Here is a 19,775-nt window from a genome sequence, read left to right as displayed (position 1 = left end):
GTATCCATTCTTCCTTTGAGGGGCATCTGGGTTCTTTCCAGCTTCTGGCTATTATAAATAAGGCTGCTATGAACATAATGGAGCATGTGTCTTTATTGCATGCCAGGGAATCCTTTGGGTATATGTCCAGGAGAGGTATAGCAGGGTCCCCCAGAAGTGTCATGTCCAGTTTTCTGAGGAACCACCAGACTGATTTCCAAAGTGGTTGTACCATCTTACAGCCCCACCAGCAGTGGAGGAGTGTTCCTCTTTCTCCATATCCTCACCAACACCTGCTGTCTCCTGAGTTTTTGACCTTAGCCATTCTGACTGGTGTAAGGTGAAATCTCAGGGTTGTTTTGATTTGCATTTCCCTAATGACTAATGATGTTGAGCACTTCTTAAGGTGCCTCTCAGCCATCTGAATTTCTTCAGGTGAGAATTCTTTGTTTAACTCTGTATCCCATTTTTTAATAGGGTTGTTTGGTTTTCTGGAGTCTATCTTCTTGAGTTCTTTATATATATTGGATATTAGCCCTCTATCTGATGTAGGATTGGTGAAGATCTTTTCCCAATTTGTTGGTTGCCGATTTGTCCTCTTGATGGTGTCCTTTGCCTTACAGAAACTCTGTAATTTTATGAGGTCCCATTTGTCAATTCTTGCTCTTAGAGCATATGCTATTGGTGTTCTGTTCAGAAACTTTCTCCCTGTACCGATGTCCTCAAGGGTCTTCCCCAGTTTCTTTTCTATTAGCTTCAGAGTGTCTGGCTTTATGTGGAGTTCCTTGATCCATTTGTATTTGAGCTTAGTACAAGGAGACAAGGATGGATCAATTTGCATTCTTCTGCATGCTGACCTCCAGTTGAACCAGCACCATTTGTTGAAAAGGCTATCTTTTTTCCATTGGATGTTTTCAGCCTCTTTGTCGAGGATCAAGTGGCCATAGGTGTGTGGGTTCATTTCTGGATCTTCAATCCTGTTTCATTGATCCTCCTGCCTGTCACTGTACCAATACCATGCAGTTTTTAACACTATTGCTCTGTAGTATTGCTTGAGGTCAGGGATACTGATTCCCCCAGACTTTCTTTTGTTGCTGTGAATAGTTTTAAGTATCCTGGGTTTTTTGTTATTCCAGATGAATTTGAGAATTGCTCTTTCTAACTCTGTGAAGAATTGAGTTGGGATTTTGATGGGTATTGCATTGAATCTGTAGATTACTTTTGGCAAAATGGCCATTTTAATTATATTGATTCTACTGATCCATGAGCATGGGAGGTTTTCCCATTTTTTGAGGTCTTCTTCTATTTCTTTCTTCAGAGTCTTGAAGTTCTTGTCATATAGATCTTTCACTTGTTTGGTTAGAGTCACACCAAGATACTTTATATTGTTTGTGGCTATTGTGAAGGGTGTCATGCATACCAGGCAGTTTTTAACACTATTGCTCTGTTGTATTGCTTGAAGTCAGGGATACTGATTCCTCCAGAATTTCTTTTGTTCTTGAGAATAGTTTTAGCTATCCTGGGTTTCTTGTTATTCCAGATGAATTTGAGAATTGCTTTTTCTAACTCTGAGAAGAACTGAGTTGGGATTTTGATGGGGATTGCATTGAATCTGTAGATCACTTTTGGCAAGATGGCAATTTTAACTATATTAATCCTGCCAATCCACGAGCATGGCAGATTTTTCCATTTTCTGAGGTCTTCTTCGATTTCCTTCTTCAGAGACCTGAAGTTCTTGTCATATAGATCTTTCACTTGTTTGATTAGAGTCACACCCAGATACTTTATATTGTTTGTGGCTATTGTGAAGGGTGTCATTTCCCTAACTTCTTTCTCAGCCTGCTTATCCTTTGAGTATAGGAAGGAAACTGATTTGCTTAAGTTGATTTTATAACCACCCAGTTTGCTGAAGTTGTTTATCAGTTGTAGGAGTTCTCTGGTGGAGGTTTTCGGGTCACTTAAGTAGACTATCATGTCATCTGCAAATAGTGATAATTTGACTTCTTCCTTTCCAATTTGTATCCCCTTGACCTCCTTATGTTGTCTAATTGCTTTAGCTAGAACTTCAAGTACTATATTGAAAAGATATGGAGAGAGAGGACAGCCTTGTCTAGTCTCTGATTTTAGTGGGATTGCTTCAAGTTTCTCTCCATTTAGTTTGCTGTTGGCTACCGGTTTGCTGTATATTTCTTTCACGATGTTTAGGTATGGGCCTTGAATTCCTGTTCTTTCCAATACTTTTAGCACGAAAGGATCCTGGATTTTGTCAAATGCTTTTTCTGCATCTAATGAGATGATCATATGGTTTTTTTCTTTGAGTTTGTTTATGTAGTGGATTGCATTGATGGATTTCCTTATATTGAACCATCCCTGCATCCCTGAGATGAAGCCTACTTGATCATGGTGGATGATCGTTTTGATGTCTTCTTGGATTCGGTTGGCAAGAATTTTATTAAGTATTTTTGCATCAATATTCATAAGAGAAATTGGCCTGAAGTTCTCTTTCTTTGTTGGATCTGTGTGTGGTTTTGGTATCAGCGTAATTTTTGCTTCATAGAAAGAGTTGGGTAGAGTTCCATCTGTTTCTATTTTGTGGAATAGTTTGAAGAGTATTGGTGTTAGGTCATCTATGAAGATCTGATAGAACTCTGCACTAAAGCCATCTGGTCCCATGCTTTTTTTGGTTGGGAGACTTTCTATAACCCTTTTTATTTCTTCAGGTGTTATGGGACTGTATAGTTGATCTATTTGATCCTGATTTAGTTTTGGTGTCGGATATCTGTCTAGGAAACTGTCCATTTCCTCCAGATTCTCCAGTTGTGTTGAGTATAGACTTTTGTAGTAGGATCTAATGATTTTTTGAATTCCCTCAGTTTCTGTTGTTATATCTCCCTTTTCATTTCTAATTTTGTTAATCTGGATACTGTCTGTGTGTCCTTTGGTTAGTCTAGGGTTTATCTATCTTGTTGATTTTCTCAAAGAACTAGCTCCTGGTTTTGTTGATTCTTTGTGTGGTTCTCTTTCTTTCTACTTGATTGATTTCAGCGCTGCGTTTGATGATTTCCTGCCTTCTACTCCTCCTGGGTGTAATAGCTTCTTTTTGTTCCAGGGCTTTCAGGTGTGTCATTAAGCTGTTAGTGTATGCTCTCTCCATTTTCTTTTTGGAGGCACTGAGGGCTATGAGTTTTCCTCTTTGCACTGCTTTCATTGTGTCCCATAGATTTGGGTATGTTGTGACTTCATTTTCATTATGTTCTAAAAAGTCTTTAATTTCTTTTTTTATTTCTTCCTTGACCAAGGTATCACTGAGTAGAATATTGTTCAGTTTCCATGTGTATGCGGGTTTTCTGTTGTTTTTGTTGCTATTGAAGACCACTTTTACTCCATAGTGATCTGATAGGAGGCATGGGATTAGTTTGATCTTCTTATATTTGTTGAGGTCTGTCTTGTGACTAATTATATGGTCGATTTTGGAGAAGGTACCATGAGGTGCTGAGAAAAAGGTATATTCTTTTGCTTTATGATAGAATATTCTCTATATATCTGTTAAATCTATTTGGTCCAAAGCTTCAATTAGTTTCATTGTGTCCCTGTTTAGGTTCTGTTTTCCTGATCGGTCCATTGAGGAAAGTGCAGTGTTGAAGTCACCCACAATTATTGTGTTAGGTGCAATGTGTGCTTTGAGCTTTAATAAAGTTTCTTTTTTGAATGAGGGTGCCCTTGCATTTGGATCATAGATGGTCAGGATTGAGAGTTCTTCTTGTTGTATTTTTCCTTTGACCAGCAAGAAGTTTCCCTTAGAGTCTCTTTTGATGACTTTGGGTTGAAAGTCAATTTTATCTGATATTAAAATGGCTACTCCAGCTTGTTTCCTGAGACCATATGCTTGTAAAATTGTCTTCCAGCCTTTTACACTAAGGTAGTGTTTGTTTTTGACCTTGAGGTGTGTTTCCTGTATGCAGCAAAATGTAGGGTCCTGTTTACGTATCCAGTCGGTTAGTCTATGCCTTTTTATTGGGGCATTGAGTCCATTGATGTTAAGAGATATTAAGGAATAGTGATTGTTACTTCCTGTCATTTTTGATGTTAGTTTTTAAATTTGATTGGTTAACTTCTTTTGGGTTTGATGAAAGGTTACTATCTTGCTTTTTCCAGCGTGAAGTTTCCCTCCTTGTTTTGGTGTTTTCCTCCTATTGTCCTTTGTAGGGCTGGGTTTGTGGATAGGTATTGGGTAAACTTGGTTTTGTCATGGAATATCTTAGTTTCTCCATCTATGGCGATTGAGAGTTTTGCTGGGTATAGCAGTTTTGGCTGGCATTTGTGTTCTCTTAGAATCTGCATGATTCCTGCCCAGGATCTTCTAGCCTTCATAGTCTCAGGTGAAAAGTCTGCTGTGATTCTGATAGGTCTTCATTTATATGTTACTTGGCCTTTTTCTCTTACTGCCTTTAATATTCTTTCTTTGTTTATTACATTTGGTGTTTTGATTATTATGTGACGGGAGGTGTTTCTGTTCTGGTCCAGTTTGTTTGGAGTTCTGTAGGCTTCTTGTATATTCATGGGCATCTCTCTCTCTTTAGGTTAGGGAAGTTTTCTTCCATAATTTTATTGAAGATATTTGCTGGCCCTTTAAGTTGTAAATCTTCACTCTCATCTATGCCTATAATCCTTAGGTTTAGTCTTCTCATTGTGTCCTGGATTTCCTGGATATTTTGGGTTACAAGCTTTTTGCATTTTGCATTTTCTTTAACTGTTGAGTCCATGGTTTCTATGGTATCTTCAGCATCTGAGATTCTTTCTTCTATCTCTTGTATTCTGTTGTAGATATTTGCATCTATGTCCCTTGATTTCTTCCCAAGGCTTTCTATCTCCAAAGTTGTCTCCTTTTGAGTTTTCTTAGTTTTTTCTACTTCTGATTTTAGATCCTGGATGGTTTTGCTTAGCTCCTTCACTTGCTTGTTTGTGCTTTCCTGTAATTCTTTAAGAGATTTTTGTGTTTCCTCTTTCATGACCTCAGCCTATTGACCAAAGTTCTCCTGTATTTCTTTAAGTGTTTTTTGCGTTTCCTCCTTATTGGCTTTTGTATTTTCCTGAATTTCTTTCAGTGATTTTTGTGTTTCCCTTGCAAGGGCTTCTAACTTTTGATCCATTTTCTCCTAAATTTCTTTAAGTATGTCCTTCATGTGTTCATGTACCAGCATCATGACCAGTGATTTTAAATCCAAATCTCTTGTTGGATTTAAAAAAACCAGTTGTTTTTCTGGTGCGATGGAGTATCCAGGACTTGCTGTTAAAGGAGAATTGGGTTCAGATGCTGCCATATTGCCTTCATTTCTGTTAGTGACGTTCCTGCATTTGCCTTTTGCCATCTAGTTCTCACTGGTGTTAGTTGTTCTTGTCAATGCTGGACTAACTAGTGCAAGCTGCCTCTTCCCAGGTGGCCTCTGGTGCACAGCTTACCTCCTGCACTGACTGGAGACAGGGTGCTGTTGCCCAGGCTGTTCAGATCCCAAAGCAAACACCTGAAGGCTCCCGCTGGGGCCTACTGGATTCACTAGAACACACTGACTCCTCCCAGCCGGCCTCCTGGAAGCCCCTCTTGCCTCTTGCAGGTTCTGGAGATGTGGCGTTGCTGCCCAGGCTGATCTGTATCTGGAAGCTGAGAGATCTGAGGGCTCCAGCCAGAGGCCTCAGGACTGGATCCTAAGCTCCGTGCCACCGGAGCAAGCTGTGCTCCCAGTCTGCCTCTGGGTGCACACCAGGTCTCCTGCACTTCCTGGAGACCAAGTGCTGTGTCCCAGGCTGTTCAGATCCCGAAGCAGACACCTGAAGGCTCCCTCAGGGGCCCGCTGGATTCACCAGAGCATACTGACTCCTCCCAGCCAGCCTCCCGGAAGCCCCTCTTGCCTCTTGCAGTACCTGGAGATGTGGTGCGGCCCCCCAGGCTGATCTGGATCCAGAAGCGGAGAGATCTGAGGGCTCCAGCCAGAGGCCTCAGGACTGGAACCTAAGCTCCGTGCCACCGGAGCAAGCTGTTGTATTTGTATTCTTAATCTCTATATAAGATAAAAATTGGAACAAACCAGGTACACCCTATAAAATATAAACTCTGGATTTATTTTGCAGATAACGATTGATGAACCCAACTTGGTATCCTTTCATTTTTGTTTACAGGTAAAATTAAGTGTGCAAATTGCTGGGAATAGATGAAAGGAACTTGTATTAAGGACTGCCATTTTGACTTCAGATTCCATTTTATCTAAGGTGACCAACTCCCTCTCCAAGCAACAATAGTTCCCTCAAACATAGCTGCTACCAACTCCCTATCTAAGCAAAGATAATTGTCCCACATGAAATGTCCCCAACAACAGAAAGAACAAGTGAATTTGAAAGTCTGGGCAAAACCACTTACATTCAATGTCAACTGACAATGATGGAAAACTTGGGAAAGTCTTTAATCCATAAATTCTGCTTGGTAATATATAATATATATAAACGTAACATGGCTCAGATGCTTTTGGGTTTTATGCTTATATCCTGCTTCAGCCTGTACTTGGAGCTGCCAGAAGAGAAAAAGTCTCCCATGTCCTTGTCTGGTGGCCCAGATTCATCAGCAACTCTGGGAATAATGAAAGATTCATGACCCCCCTTGTGTATTCCCACCTCTTCCTCATGGTGCACAATGGGTAAGCTGTAACAAAATATACCCGTGGATTTCCCATATTTTCAATAGATGGATATTAAAAGGTACATTTATCCATAAGGCCACATTAGTTTTTCATACTACAATATGATCCATAAATTTACTTTAAGAGGCAGTGCTGAGAATTGAACACAATATCTCACACATTTGATGCCTAAGCTTTAGGCACCTTTTGTTCTGAGATAGAATTTTACAAAAATTCCCAGGCTGACCTGGCACTGAATATTGTTCAGGAAGGATTTGACTGTGCTGGACTCCTGGTCAACCTCTCAAGTGGCTGGGGACACAGACCTTGTCATTGGACCCATTGATGATCAAGGAAATTATAATTCTTGTAAATGGATAGATCGAATTGGATAGATAGGCAAAAGCTCCTACATTTTACCTCTTTAAGCTTCAAGGATTTCTCTTTGAGGCCTCTGGACTACCCACTCACTAAATGATATCCGTGAAAGTCAGAGTGAGCTGAGGAAACTCTCTGTGATGTGGTTTAGACTCACAGATAAAGCTATATGTTGTTGGCAGTGCATAATATGCTGCAGAGGGAAGCTGACAGCAATTTGCCAACCTCTGGAACCCCCTTCCCCTCCTCCTCCCCTCCGCTTCCTCCCCCTCCCCCTCCTCTACCTCCTCCTCCTTCTCCTCCCCCTCCCTCTTCCCCTCCCCCTCCCCCTCCCATCTCTCCCTCCCCTTCCCCTCTTCCCCTCCTCCTCCCCCCTTCTTCCCCTCCTCCTCCCCTTCCTCATCCCCCTCCCTTTCCTCCTCCTTCTCCTCCTCCCTTCCCCCTCCCCTTCCCCTCCACCTTCCCCATCCTCCTCCCTCTCCTCCTCCTCCCCCTCCCTCTTCCTCTCCTCCTCCTCCCCTCCCTCTTCCTCTCCTCCTCCCCCTCCACCATCCTCTTCCCCCTCCCTCTTCCCCTCCTCCTTGCCCTCCCATCTCCCCCTCCTTCTCCTCCCCCTCCCTCTTCCCCTCCTCCTTCCTCTCCCCTCCCCCTCCCTCTTCCCCTCTTCCTTCCTCTCCCCTCCCCATCCCTCTTCTCTTCCTCCTTCCTCTCCCCTCCCCATCCCTCTCCCTGATCTCCTCCCCCTTCTACTTCCTCTCCTCCCCCTCCCCTCCTCCTCCCCCTCCCTTCCCCTTTCCCTCCCCCTTCCCTTCCTCCTCCCTCCTCCTCCTCCCTCTCCTCCTCCCTCTGCTCCTCCTCCTCCTCCCCTTCCCCTCCCCTTCCCTTCCTCCTGCCCCTCTTCCTACCCCTCTCCTTCCCCTCTCCTCCCCTCCCCTCTTCCTACCTCCTCCCCCTTATCCCCCTTCCCCTCCCCTTCCCCTCCCCAAGCTCAAGAAAGATTTTTTTCTGTAGGCAAACCTTTTCTGATCCCAAGAGAGGTAATACAGGCTAGACTTCCAAACTCCATCATCTCTACTCTTATATATGGTCTCAGCAATGAATGCAAAGGGCAGGATGCTTGTAGGTCTAAGAACACTGGGCAAAGTGGATGTTTCTAAGTTCATCATTGATTAGTGGATATTGGAGAAGTCTGAAAGTAAGTGTGAAATGTGGCACTTTATGGAGTATTAGGTCATATTTCAGATAGGAACATAGAAGATGTAGCATAGGTAATCTTTCCATTTTTATGTTAGTTTCCAAAGGTGCATGTAAATAATACCATATAAAAGAAAACGTGATTCACAGTAAAAATGCTTCTATAAAGAAATCATATTTATAGGTATACATCACACAAACACACACACATATGTTTGAGTAAAAAAAATTTCTAAATTGAAAACTTGAACAGAGTGATTTGTTTACAGATATTTGAAGCATGAAACTGGAACTAGAAGAGTGGTACAAAAGATGAGTTTAAAAGTAATTTAAAACAGGGGGAGAAACCAGATTAGGAGACTGAGGATGAGTCAGAGAGATCAGTAGAAACCAGGAGAGTACTGTGGGTACCTTGAAAGTCAGACAAAGGGTTTGAAGTAAAAACTAAGGATTTTCAATTGAATAGCCTTTTGGAAAAGTCAAGTAATAACTTAAGGACTGAAATTTAAACCTGACATTGATGAGAGTTATTTTGTGAAATACAAGCATAAATGCTTGCTTTAATGGGGTTAAAGAAAGCATAGAATTAAAACTATTTGATTAGAAAGTAACTAGGGGTTGAGCCAGGAGCTTTTGGATAAACACATCCTAAGAAATAGAAAAGTAAGGCAATAGCTCTAGAAGCCAAGGGATTGTCGCATATTACTATGTAGCCCATCTGAAGCTAAGTCTTTAGATTTAACCTCAGATGCTGAAGTAGTTTTTAGATAAAGTCAGAACAGAGTCTCAGTTCCTCTGAGATCCAATGGGAATTATATATTTTCTAGATAAATAGGTTTGAGATTAGTACAATAGCAGGGATTGGTTTCAGATGATTACATTATCATTTAGAATATTTAACATGGGGATTGACAGCATGAGAGGCATGCCATTGCCTGATGGTAGGAAGGATTGTCTCTAGGAAAGAGTGTGAGAGTAGATGTAATCTTGTATGAAAATAACCTCCCAATTGTTAGTACAAAGATGGAACAGTCATATTGCTTGTATGATAGAAAGAACACTTCATTGTTTAAAATTCATTGCTGCTAATTGTAGCATCAGTTGTTTGAAACACAGACTCTCATATCTCACCCTTAAGTCAGAATCTCTTGGGTGGAGTGTGACTTAACAGCATCTTCAGGTGAGTGTGCATTGTGACACCTGTAGATTTAATGTATCTCCAGGTGAGTGTTAGCTTTGTGAAACTTGGACATTCTCATTATCATTTAAAAGCATATTCCTAAAAACTCATATCTCCTCATTCTAAACCATTTATCTGTTGGTACAACTACATATGCAAGCATCCAGAAGTTAATAAATATGTAAATAAAAAGGAAAAGGAAAAATGGATATTGTGTCATACCTACATGGATCTTCTATCATTTACACACCTCATCATTTACAGTTAGTGTAACATAACCTAGCCTTTTTTTGAAGTTTACTTATGAGTTTCTTATATGTTCTTTTCTCTATAGTATGAAAAGACAACTACAAACAACTAAAATTATAAAATCTTCTCACACGTGGGGGTTTAACTTCCCACATAGTTGTGGGAATAACATTTCTAATGCATCACAAAATGGGCCCACTCCACCCCCCCATCCTCCTTTGGTCCCTTTTATAGTTTTTAAGGCTTTATATACATTCACACGAATTCAAGCACATACACATGTACTTTACAATCTAGAACCTGCACATGAGATTTTTGCTTTTCTGAGTTCGTATCATTTCATTTAGTACAATTAATTTCAAGACCATTCACTTCCTTGGAGATTTTATCTCATCATTCATTATCAGTAATTAAAATCTTATTATGTACATTACCATATTTGTTTTTATTGAAAATAGATTCTTCTCTTATACAATACATCCTGACCTCATTTTTCCTCTCTTCAGCTTTCCTTTCTCATGTTCCACACTACACCCCTCCCACATCAGATCCAATCCTTCTCAGTTTTCCTTCAGAAAGGAGCAGGCCTCCAAGATAAAAACCTACACACAACAAGATACAAAAAGACAAGGCAAAACTTCTCATATTGATGTTAGAAAAGGCAATCCATTATGAGGAAAAGTGTCCCAAGAGCAGGCAAAAGCATCACAGACATGCGTATTCCCATTGGTAGGAATCCCACAAAACTACCAAACTAACAGCCATAAAATATACATGGTGGACATGGTGGAGAACTATGCCAGTCCTGTGCTTGCTGCTTCATTCCCTGTGAGCCCATATAAACAGCTGATTCAGTGGGCCATGTTCTCCTTGTGTCCTACATGACCTCTCACTCTTCAAATCTTTCCTCTCCCTCTTCCACTGTTTACTTCTTTTGGATATGATTAGAGCATTTTTGTTTTAGAACTTTTAGGTGGGCTGTCAAGTTGCTAGTATGGATTGCTTCACTTATTTTATGCAGGCACTTAATGAAGTGAACTTTCCTCCTAGTAACACTTTCATTGTGTCCCATAAGTTTGGATGTGATGTATATTTATTTATATTGAATTATAGAAAGTCTTTTCTTTCCTTTCTTTATTTCCCTCTTGACTGATTTTTCATTCAGTAGAGAGCTGTTCAGTTTCCAAGAGAGTGTAGGCTCTCCTTTGATTTGTTACTGTTGATATCCAGCTTTTCAACCCATGGTGGGTTGATCAGATGCAGCAAGTTATTTCAATATTCTTGTATATAATGAGAGTTGCTCTATGTCTTCTATTTAAATTATATTTTATTATAAAGTACATGTATGCATGTTTGTATTTGTATATATACATGTGTGTCAGTGTACTCAGAGAGTAGAAAGGACATTGGAGAGCTTGGAACTAGAGTTACAGGTGCTTGTATGTCATTTGACATGGGTGTTGGAAGCCAAATTCAGGTCTTCTGGAAAAGCAGCAACACTCTTAAGTATTATGCTATCTCCTACCCCAGTGTAGAGTGTATAGGGGTATACCCCTATACACTGATCTCTAAGTCATAAAACAAGGATAAACTTTCTTATTATCTACATTGTACCTATACAGATAACCTGATTGTTGGCATGCAGTTAATGAACAAGATTACTTTTAGTATTCTTTCTAGTCATCATAGTAGCAGAATTCTGTGTACTACAGTGACATGATGAACTCCTTCCTAGATCTACATTGTCCATCCATTATTCATATAAAATAAAGAGTAAAAACCAAATAAGAAAAAATACAATGAAGAAAAATACTGCGGAGGTCTGAAAATGAGAAATCATAAAAAGAAAGTAGGAAAGAATATAAAATTCAACAAAGTGTTGGAGCACCCTTTCAGCTTGCTTCTTACTAATGAATAATATATTTTCCACCACAATTTTAAAATATTCTTTCATTTCCTTGGTGGGTTTTCAAATTCATTAAAGAATGGCTTTGGGACAGAGTCACATTTTCTTGTTCTGACTGTCCTTGTCCAGGTCATAGGGAGGCAACTTTCAGAAATCAACATAGCCTGAAGACCAGTAATTATCCCTACAAAAGGTATGTATTCTTTGACCCTTTTTACAGAAATTATAGCCTCCACTCTCAGGAAATTCATATTTAAGAGAAAAAATATATTACAGGAACTAGAAAATTCCTTCAGACAATATGAATATAAGCACCAGATATAAAAGGTAAAGTATTCAGTAACAGTTTAATGGTGAATAAGAAGAAAAAATTAAAACATAGTGTTGAAATCCTGGTAAATTTTGATTAAAGATAAAGAATTATAAGGTGAGAGGAACTATGATAATCAATGTTAACAAGGGCACATGATGTCAGAAGTGAGAATTAGAAAAACTGTGGGCAACCAATCAGAAAGACAAGACTGCCTATCTAGGAGTGGAACAGGTGGGTAGAGGCACACCTAGTAGTTCCCAGGAACCAGGCACAGTATAGTATATGTAATTAAAAGGAGAGACACCATGTAGTATTTCTCAGAGTTATGCCACAGATTATTAAGGCATTGTGATTATGGAACTGAGTCTGCCTATGGTGGAACTTTCGGTTGTCTTTTGGATTAGGTGAATACACATTGATTAGACACTAGTGGCTTAAGCAGAGTTACCAGAAGTCACAGACACACACACTTCCCACATCCTTCTGTGTGTTGTTCTCTGCTGTCTCAGATTTTATCAAGAGGGGTTCTTCTATCTTTTGCTTGACCTTTGATCCAAAATGAATCTTTTTTCATTAATTAGTTTGTAATATAATGCTGGCAACAGAAGCTAAGACAGAAAAATTTGTACTGAGAAATGTGAATGCTGCCTGCAGAAAAACTCAGTCAATGTGAACAGTGAGGCATGATCAAGCTGATGAGGTATTCACAGGACAAAATACTAGATAGAGCTTTATAAGCTCAAGGACTTATAAAGTTCCATACAAATTTTGGTTTCCAAGTATCTTCTTCTGAACAAAGAAATAACATAATTTTATTTTTTGAAGGAACTTCCTTGGAAGCACTGAGAATAATGCATTAGTTGATGCAACAGTGGTTACAGTAAAACAGCAGTACTATACTTTGCTGGATCAGCAACCAGAGTGGGACTCTAAGGATGGATTGTAACATTAATTGAAATTCAACTGTGAGCAAAGCAGAAAATTTATTAATATAAAGCCTCTACCTTCAAAGGATTCACAGTTAAACAGATTTATAGGAATATGGTTATTCAATCAAGTAACACCATGGTTAAATAGCATAGCTTTCACCTAGAGAATTCCAGAGAAACACTCTGTCTTTATATCTCCCTAGGGAGCCATTTTTAATGAACTTCAAGTCTTGTACCTCTTCCTTTGCTATTCTAGTTTCCAATGCTCAATCGATGCTTTGAGGGGGACCCATGTCCAAGGGATCAGGTCTGGGTTGATACCAATTGTTGCCTGCAGTGAGAGAATTGTCTTCATACCAATTTCTTCTGGTAAAACAAGACCCATAATGAACTGCAGTCAGGCTCCTGGCTTTATCCTCTTGGGACTGTCCAGTGACCCAGAGAAATGGCAGCCCCTTTTTAGCATCTTCCTAGGTCTCTACTTGCTGGGACTTTTAGGGAACCTGCTACTTCTGTTAGCTATCGGTGCTGATGTCCACCTCCACACCCCATGTATTTCTTCCTCAGTCAGCTCTCACTCATGGATCTTTGCTTCATCACCACCACGGCTCCTAAAACACTGGAGTCTCTGTGGACTAGAGATGGATCAATCTCATTCTCTGGATGCCTGCCTCAGTTTTATTTCTTTGCTGTTTTTGCTGACATGGATAACCTGCTTCTGGCAGTCATGGCTCTTGACCGCTATGCTGCTATCTGCCACCTACTGCGCTATCCAGTTCTCATGACTCCTTGTAGATGTGGGATTCTGGTCAGTGGGTCATGGGGAATAACAAATGGTTTGTCTCTGACCCATGCTTTGTTGCTCTCTCAGTTATATTTTCATACCAATCAAGAGATTCCTCATTTTTTTCTGTGAATGTGGGCCTCTCTTATTGCTTTCCTGCTCAATGAAATCCTGATGATAGTTTTGGTTGGAATTTTAGGAATTGCTGCACTTCTCTGTGTTTTATTTTTTATGCTGTGGCTAGAGTTCCATCAGCACAGGGGAAAAGGAAAGACTTGGCCACATGCAGTTCCCACCTCTCTATAGTCTTCCTTTTCTATAGCACAGTCTTTGCTGCCACCTGAAGCCCCCATCTACTTCTCACTCCTCTGGGGAGGTGTTAGCTGCTGTCATGTATACCTTGGTAACTCCCACTCTGAACCCCTTCATTTATAGTCTGAGAAATAAGGATGTTAAGAGTTCATTGAGAAGGATCCTAAACATGGAATAGTCTCAGTAATAAGGATCATCTATCAGGAAGGATCACATTCCTACATCATGCAAAGTAAGTTAGTTAATACCATGGCTCAGGGAATAATTACATGTTTGCTATGGCTAATCGTTAGTGTTAACTGGACTGGATTTGGAATCACCTTGAATACACATCTGGGAATTTCTATGAAGATGTCTCTGGAGAGATTTCACTGAGGAAGAAAGATACACTTTGAGTGTGGCATGATCCATTCTATAGAATCATCCTTGAATGATAAAGGGAAAAATGAAAGACTAGGACTATCATTATTCATCTGTGTTTGCTTGTTGATCATAGATGCAATGTAAGCTATGACCCCATCTTCCTTCTGTGCTTTCCTCATCCTGATGTATTTATTGTATTTTTCAAACCACGAATAAAATGAATCTTTCTTTCCTAAATTGCTTGGCAGGTATTTATGTTGCATGGAGTAAACAACTCACACTGATTGACATCATCTTTTAAACTAACATGAAAAAATGCTTAACTATTATCTTCCCCTTGTACATAGTTCTTAAAACCAAAAGGGAATCTGAGAAAGAGCAGAGTTACTCATCTCCAGTCCATTATGGGAGACTTTTCAGTCAAGACACTGAAAGTCCAATAGAAAATCTTCGCTGCTCTCCTTCTTAGGTCACATTTCAGTTGGTTTGCAGTAGAGAAGCCTTTTTAGTGCTTGCTGAATTTCCAAGTTCCTCAAGGCAGAGATGCCAGGGTTGAAGATGGGGGTGACCATTGTGAAGAGTATGGCAATGAGCTTCAAGAGGAGCTGGGAATGTACAGTAGAGGGTGCAATGTACAAGACAATGATTGTTCCATAGAATGTGAACACCACAGTCAGGAGTGAGGAGCATATGAAGATCTTGGTCCTTCTGGCTGCAAAAAATTCTCAGCACTGTTACCACAATCTGAGAATAGCAGATCAGAACCATCTAAAGGGTTCAGTCAGGAAAAAAATGAGAGAAAAATATAGTCACCTGGATCACTTGTGTATCTGAATAAGCCAGGACAATCTTGGGTGAGAAATCACAGTAAAAATAATCTATTAGGTTGTGTCCATAGAGCTTCAGTTGGGCCATCAGAACAATAACTAGTCAATCTACCATGATGCCAGACAGCCAGACTGTGAGCACCAACTCCAGGTACCATTGAGGCCCTATCAGAAGTGGGCATCATAGGTGGTGACCGATTTCAAGGTAGTGATCAACTTGATAGCCAATTTCTTTGAATATTATCATTACATATAAATGTATGTATGTGTGTATGTAGGTGTATGTATGTTTGTACACACATACATATACACATTTATAAAATCTACTGATTTCATTTTTGTTGTTTAGGTATAGTTTCAGGACTGACAACCCTGAATTAGAAAACCAATGAGTAGAGTGTTTTCCTGGAGGAGTCTAATAGTTCTTCCTCCAGAAGTTATTTGCTGTCTATAGTTCTTTGTCTAGGGGTGGACCCCACACAACTTTCCCCCTTGCATGTTGATATTCCATCTGTTCTTGTCTTGTTTATGGAGCCATTTCTAGTACACACTTCTTCAGAACAGATCATCTGGTATTCTGACTCTTACTATCTTTTCACCTCCTTATGTGATGCTTGCTGAACCATAGAGACAGGAGCTGTTATATAGACTTACCATTGGAGCTGAGATCCCTGTGATCAGTTGATTTTTTTTTAATTTTTTTATTCGATATAATTTATTTACATTTCAAATGATTTCCCCTTTTCTAGCCCCCCCACTCCCCGAAAGTCCCGTGAGCCCCCTTCTCTTTGCCTGTCCTCCCACCCACCCCTTCCCACTTCCCTGTTCTGGTTTTGCCGAATACTGCTTCATTGAGTCTTTCCAGAACCAGGGGCCACTCCTCCTTTCTTCTTGTACCTCATTTGATGTGTGGATTATGTTTTGGGTATTCCAGTTTTCTAGGTTAATAACCACTTATTAGTGAGTGCATACCATGATTCACCTTTTGAGTCTGGGTTACCTCACTTAGTATGATGTTCTCTAGCTCCATCCATTTGCCTAAGAATTTCATGAATTCATTGTTTCTAATGGCTGAATAGTACTCCATTGTGTAGATATACCACATTTTTTGCATCCACTCTTCTGTTGAGGGATACCTGGGTTCTTTCCAGCATCTGGCAATTATAAATAGGGCTGCTATGAACATAGTAGAACATGTATCCTTATTACATGGTGGGGAGTCTTCTGGGTATATGCCTAGGAGTGGTATAGCAGGATCTTCTGGAAGTGAGGGGCCCAGTTCTCGGAGGAACCGCCAGACTGATTTCCAGAGTGGTTGTACCAATTTGCAACCCCACCAGCAGTGGAGGAGTGTTCCTCTTTCTCCACACCCTCTCCAACACCTGCTGTCTCCTGAATTTTTAATCTTAGCCATTCTGACTGGTGTAAGATGAAATCTCAGGGTTGTTTTGATTTGCATTTCCCTAATGACTAATGAAGTTGAGCATTTTTTAAGATGCTTCTCCGCCATCCGAAGTCTTCAGGTGAGAATTCTTTGTTTAACTCTGTACCCCATTTTTTAATAGGGTTGTTCGGTTTTCTGGAGTCATATTCTTGAGTTCTTTATATATATTGGATATTAGCCCTCTATCTGATGTAGGATTGGTGAAGATCTTTTCCCAATTTGTTGGTTGCCGATTTGTCCTCTTGATGGTGTCCTTTGACTTACAGAAACTTTGTAATTTTATGAGGTCCCATTTGTCAATTCTTGCTCTTAGAGCATACGCTATTGGTGTTCTGTTCAGAAACTTTCTCCCTGTACCGATGTCCTCAAGGGTCTTCCCCAGTTTCTTTTCTATTAGCTTCAGAGTGTCTGGCTTTATGTGGAGGTCCTTGATCCATTTGGATTTGAGCTTAGTACAAGGAGACAAGGATGGATTAATTCGCATTCTTCTGCATGCTGACCTCCAGTTGAACCAGCACCATTTGTTGAAAAGGCTATCTTTTTTCCATTGGATGTTTTCAGCCTCTTTGTCGAGGACCAAGTGGCCATAGGTGTGTGGGTTCATTTCTGGATCTTCAATCCTGTTTCATTGATCCTCCTGCCTGTCACTGTACCAGTACCACACAGTTTTTAACACTATTGCTCTGTAGTATTGCTTGAGGTCAGGGATACTGATTCCCCCAGACTTTCTTTTGTTGCTGAGAATAGTTTTAGCTATCCTGGGTTTTTTGTTGTTCCAGATGAATTTGATAATTGCTCTTTCTAACTCTGTGAAGAATTGAGTTGGGATTTTGATGGGTATTGCATTGAATCTGTATATTGCTTTTGGCAAAATGGCCATTTTAACTATATTGATTCTACCGATCCATGAGCATGGGAGGTTTTCCCATTTTTTGAGGTCTTCTTCCATTTCCTTCTTCAGAGTCTTGAAGTTCTTGTCATACAGATCTTTCACATGTTTGGTAAGAGTCACCCCAAGATACTTTATACTGTTTGTGGCTATTGTGAAGGGGGTCATTTCCCTAATTTCTTTCTCAGCCTGCTTATCCTTTGAGTATAGGAAGGCCACTGATTTGCTTGTGTTGATTTTATAACCTGCCACTTTGCTGAAGTTGTTTATCAGCTGTAGGAGCTCTCTAGTGGAGTTTTTTTGGTCACTTAGGTAGACTATCATGTCGTCTGCAATTAATGATAGTTTGACTTCTTCCTTTCCAATTTGTATCCCTTTGACCTCCTTATGTTGTCGAATTGCCTGAGCTAGTACCTCACGTACAATATTGAAAAGATAAGGAAAAAGGGGGCAGCCTTGTCTGGTCCCTGATTTCAGTGGGATTGCTTCAAGTTTCTCTCCATTTAGTTTGATGCTGGCTACCGGTTTGCTGTATATTGCTTTTACTATGTTTAGGTATGGGCCTTGAATTCCTGTTCTCTCCAAGACTTTAAGCATGAAAGGATGCTGAATTTTGTCAAATGCTTTTTCAGCATCCAATGAAATGACCATGTGGTTTTGTTCTTTGAGTTTGTTTATGTAGTGGATTGCATTGATGGATTTCCGTATATTGAAGCAACCCTGCATTCCCGGGATAAAGCCTACTTGATCATGGTGGATGATCGTTTTGATGTGGTCTTGGATTCGGTTGGCAAGAATTTTATTGAGTATTTTTGCATCGATGTTCATAAGGGAAATTGGTCTGAAGTTCTCTTTCTTTGTTGGATCTTTGTGTGGCTTTGGTATCAGCGTAATTGTGGCTTCGTAGAAGGAATTGGGTAGTGTTTTTTCTGTTTCTGTCTTGTGGAATAGTTTGAAGAGTATTGGTGTTAACTCTTCTTTGAAGGTCTGATAGAATTCTGCACTGAAACCATCTGGTCCTGTGCTTTTTTTTGGTTGGAAGACTTTCTATGACTCCTTCTATTTCTTTAGGCATTATGGGACTGTTTAGAAGGTCTAGTTGGTCCTGATTTAATTTTGGTATTTGGTATCTGTCAAGGAAATTGTCCATTTCCTCCAGATTCTCCAGTTGTGTTGAGTACAGGCTCTTGTAGTAGGATCTGATGATTTTTTGGATTTCCTCAGTTTCCGTTGTTATGTCTCCCTTTTCATTTCTAAGTTTGTTAATTTGGATACTTTCTTTGTGCCCTTTGGTCAGTCTGGCTAAGGGTTTATCTATCTTGTTGATTTTCTCAAAGAACCAGCTCCTGGTTTTGTTGATTTTTTTGTATGGTTCTCTTTGTTTCTACTTGATTGATTTCGGCCCTGAGTTTGATGATTTCCTGCCTTCTACTCCTCCTGGGTGAAATAGCTTCTTTTTGTTCCAGGGCTTTCAGGTGTGTCATTAAGCTGGTAATGTATGCTCTCTCCATTTTCTTTTTGGAGGCACTCAGGGCTATGAGTTTTCCTCTCAGCACTGCTTTCATTGTGTCCCATAGATTTGGGTATGTTGTGTTTTAATTTTCATTGTGTTCTAAAAAGTCTTTAATTTCTTTCTTTATTTCTTCCTTGACCATGGTATCATTGAGTAGAATATTGTTCAGTTTCCACGTGTATGTGGGTTTTCTGTTGTTTTTGTTGCTATTGAAGACCACTTTTACTCCATAGTGATCTGATAGGAGGCATGAGATTTGTTCGATCTTCTTATATTTGTTGAGGTCTGTCTTGTGACCAATCATATGGTCGATTTTGGAGAAGGTGCCATGAGGTGCTGAGAAAAAGGTATATTCTTTTGTTTAAGGATAGAATGTTCTATATATATATATCTGTTAAATCTAATTGGTCCAAAGCTTCAATTAGTTTCATTGTGTCCCTGTTTAGTTTCTGTTTTCCTGATCGGTCCACTGAGGAAAGTGCAGTGTTGAAGTCACCCACAATTATTGTGTTAGGTGCAATGTGTGCTTTGAGTTTTAATAAAGTTTCTTTTACAAAAGAGGGTGCCCTTGCATTTGGAGCATAGATGTTCAGGATTGAGAGTTCTTCTTGTTGTATTTTTCCTTTGATCAGCAAGAAGTTTCCCTCAGAGTCTCTTTTGATGACTTTGGGTTGAAAGTCAATTTTATCTGATATTAAAATGGCTACTCCAGCTTGTTTCCTGAGACCATTTGCTTGTAAAATTGTCTTCCAGCCTTTTCCTCTAAGGTAGTGTTTGTCTTTGACCCTGAGGTGTGTTTCCTGTAAACAGCAAAATGTAGGGACCTGTTTACATATCCAGTCAGTTA

General features: G+C 39.9%; 1 pseudogene; it reads left to right on the top strand.

Annotated features, from left to right (window-relative positions):
* The first annotated feature begins 13,182 nt into the window (after positions 1 to 13,182).
* LOC127672336 (olfactory receptor 1G1-like) lies at positions 13,183 to 14,070 on the top strand (annotated as a pseudogene).
* The last annotated feature ends 5,705 nt before the right edge of the window (positions 14,071 to 19,775 follow it).

The sequence above is a fragment of the Apodemus sylvaticus genome, chromosome 22 (assembly GCF_947179515.1).
Source record: "Apodemus sylvaticus chromosome 22, mApoSyl1.1, whole genome shotgun sequence".
Lineage (NCBI taxonomy): Eukaryota > Metazoa > Chordata > Mammalia > Rodentia > Muridae > Apodemus > Apodemus sylvaticus.
Note: the sequence above shows the minus strand (reverse complement) of the source record. Positions and strands in the feature narration are given on the sequence as shown.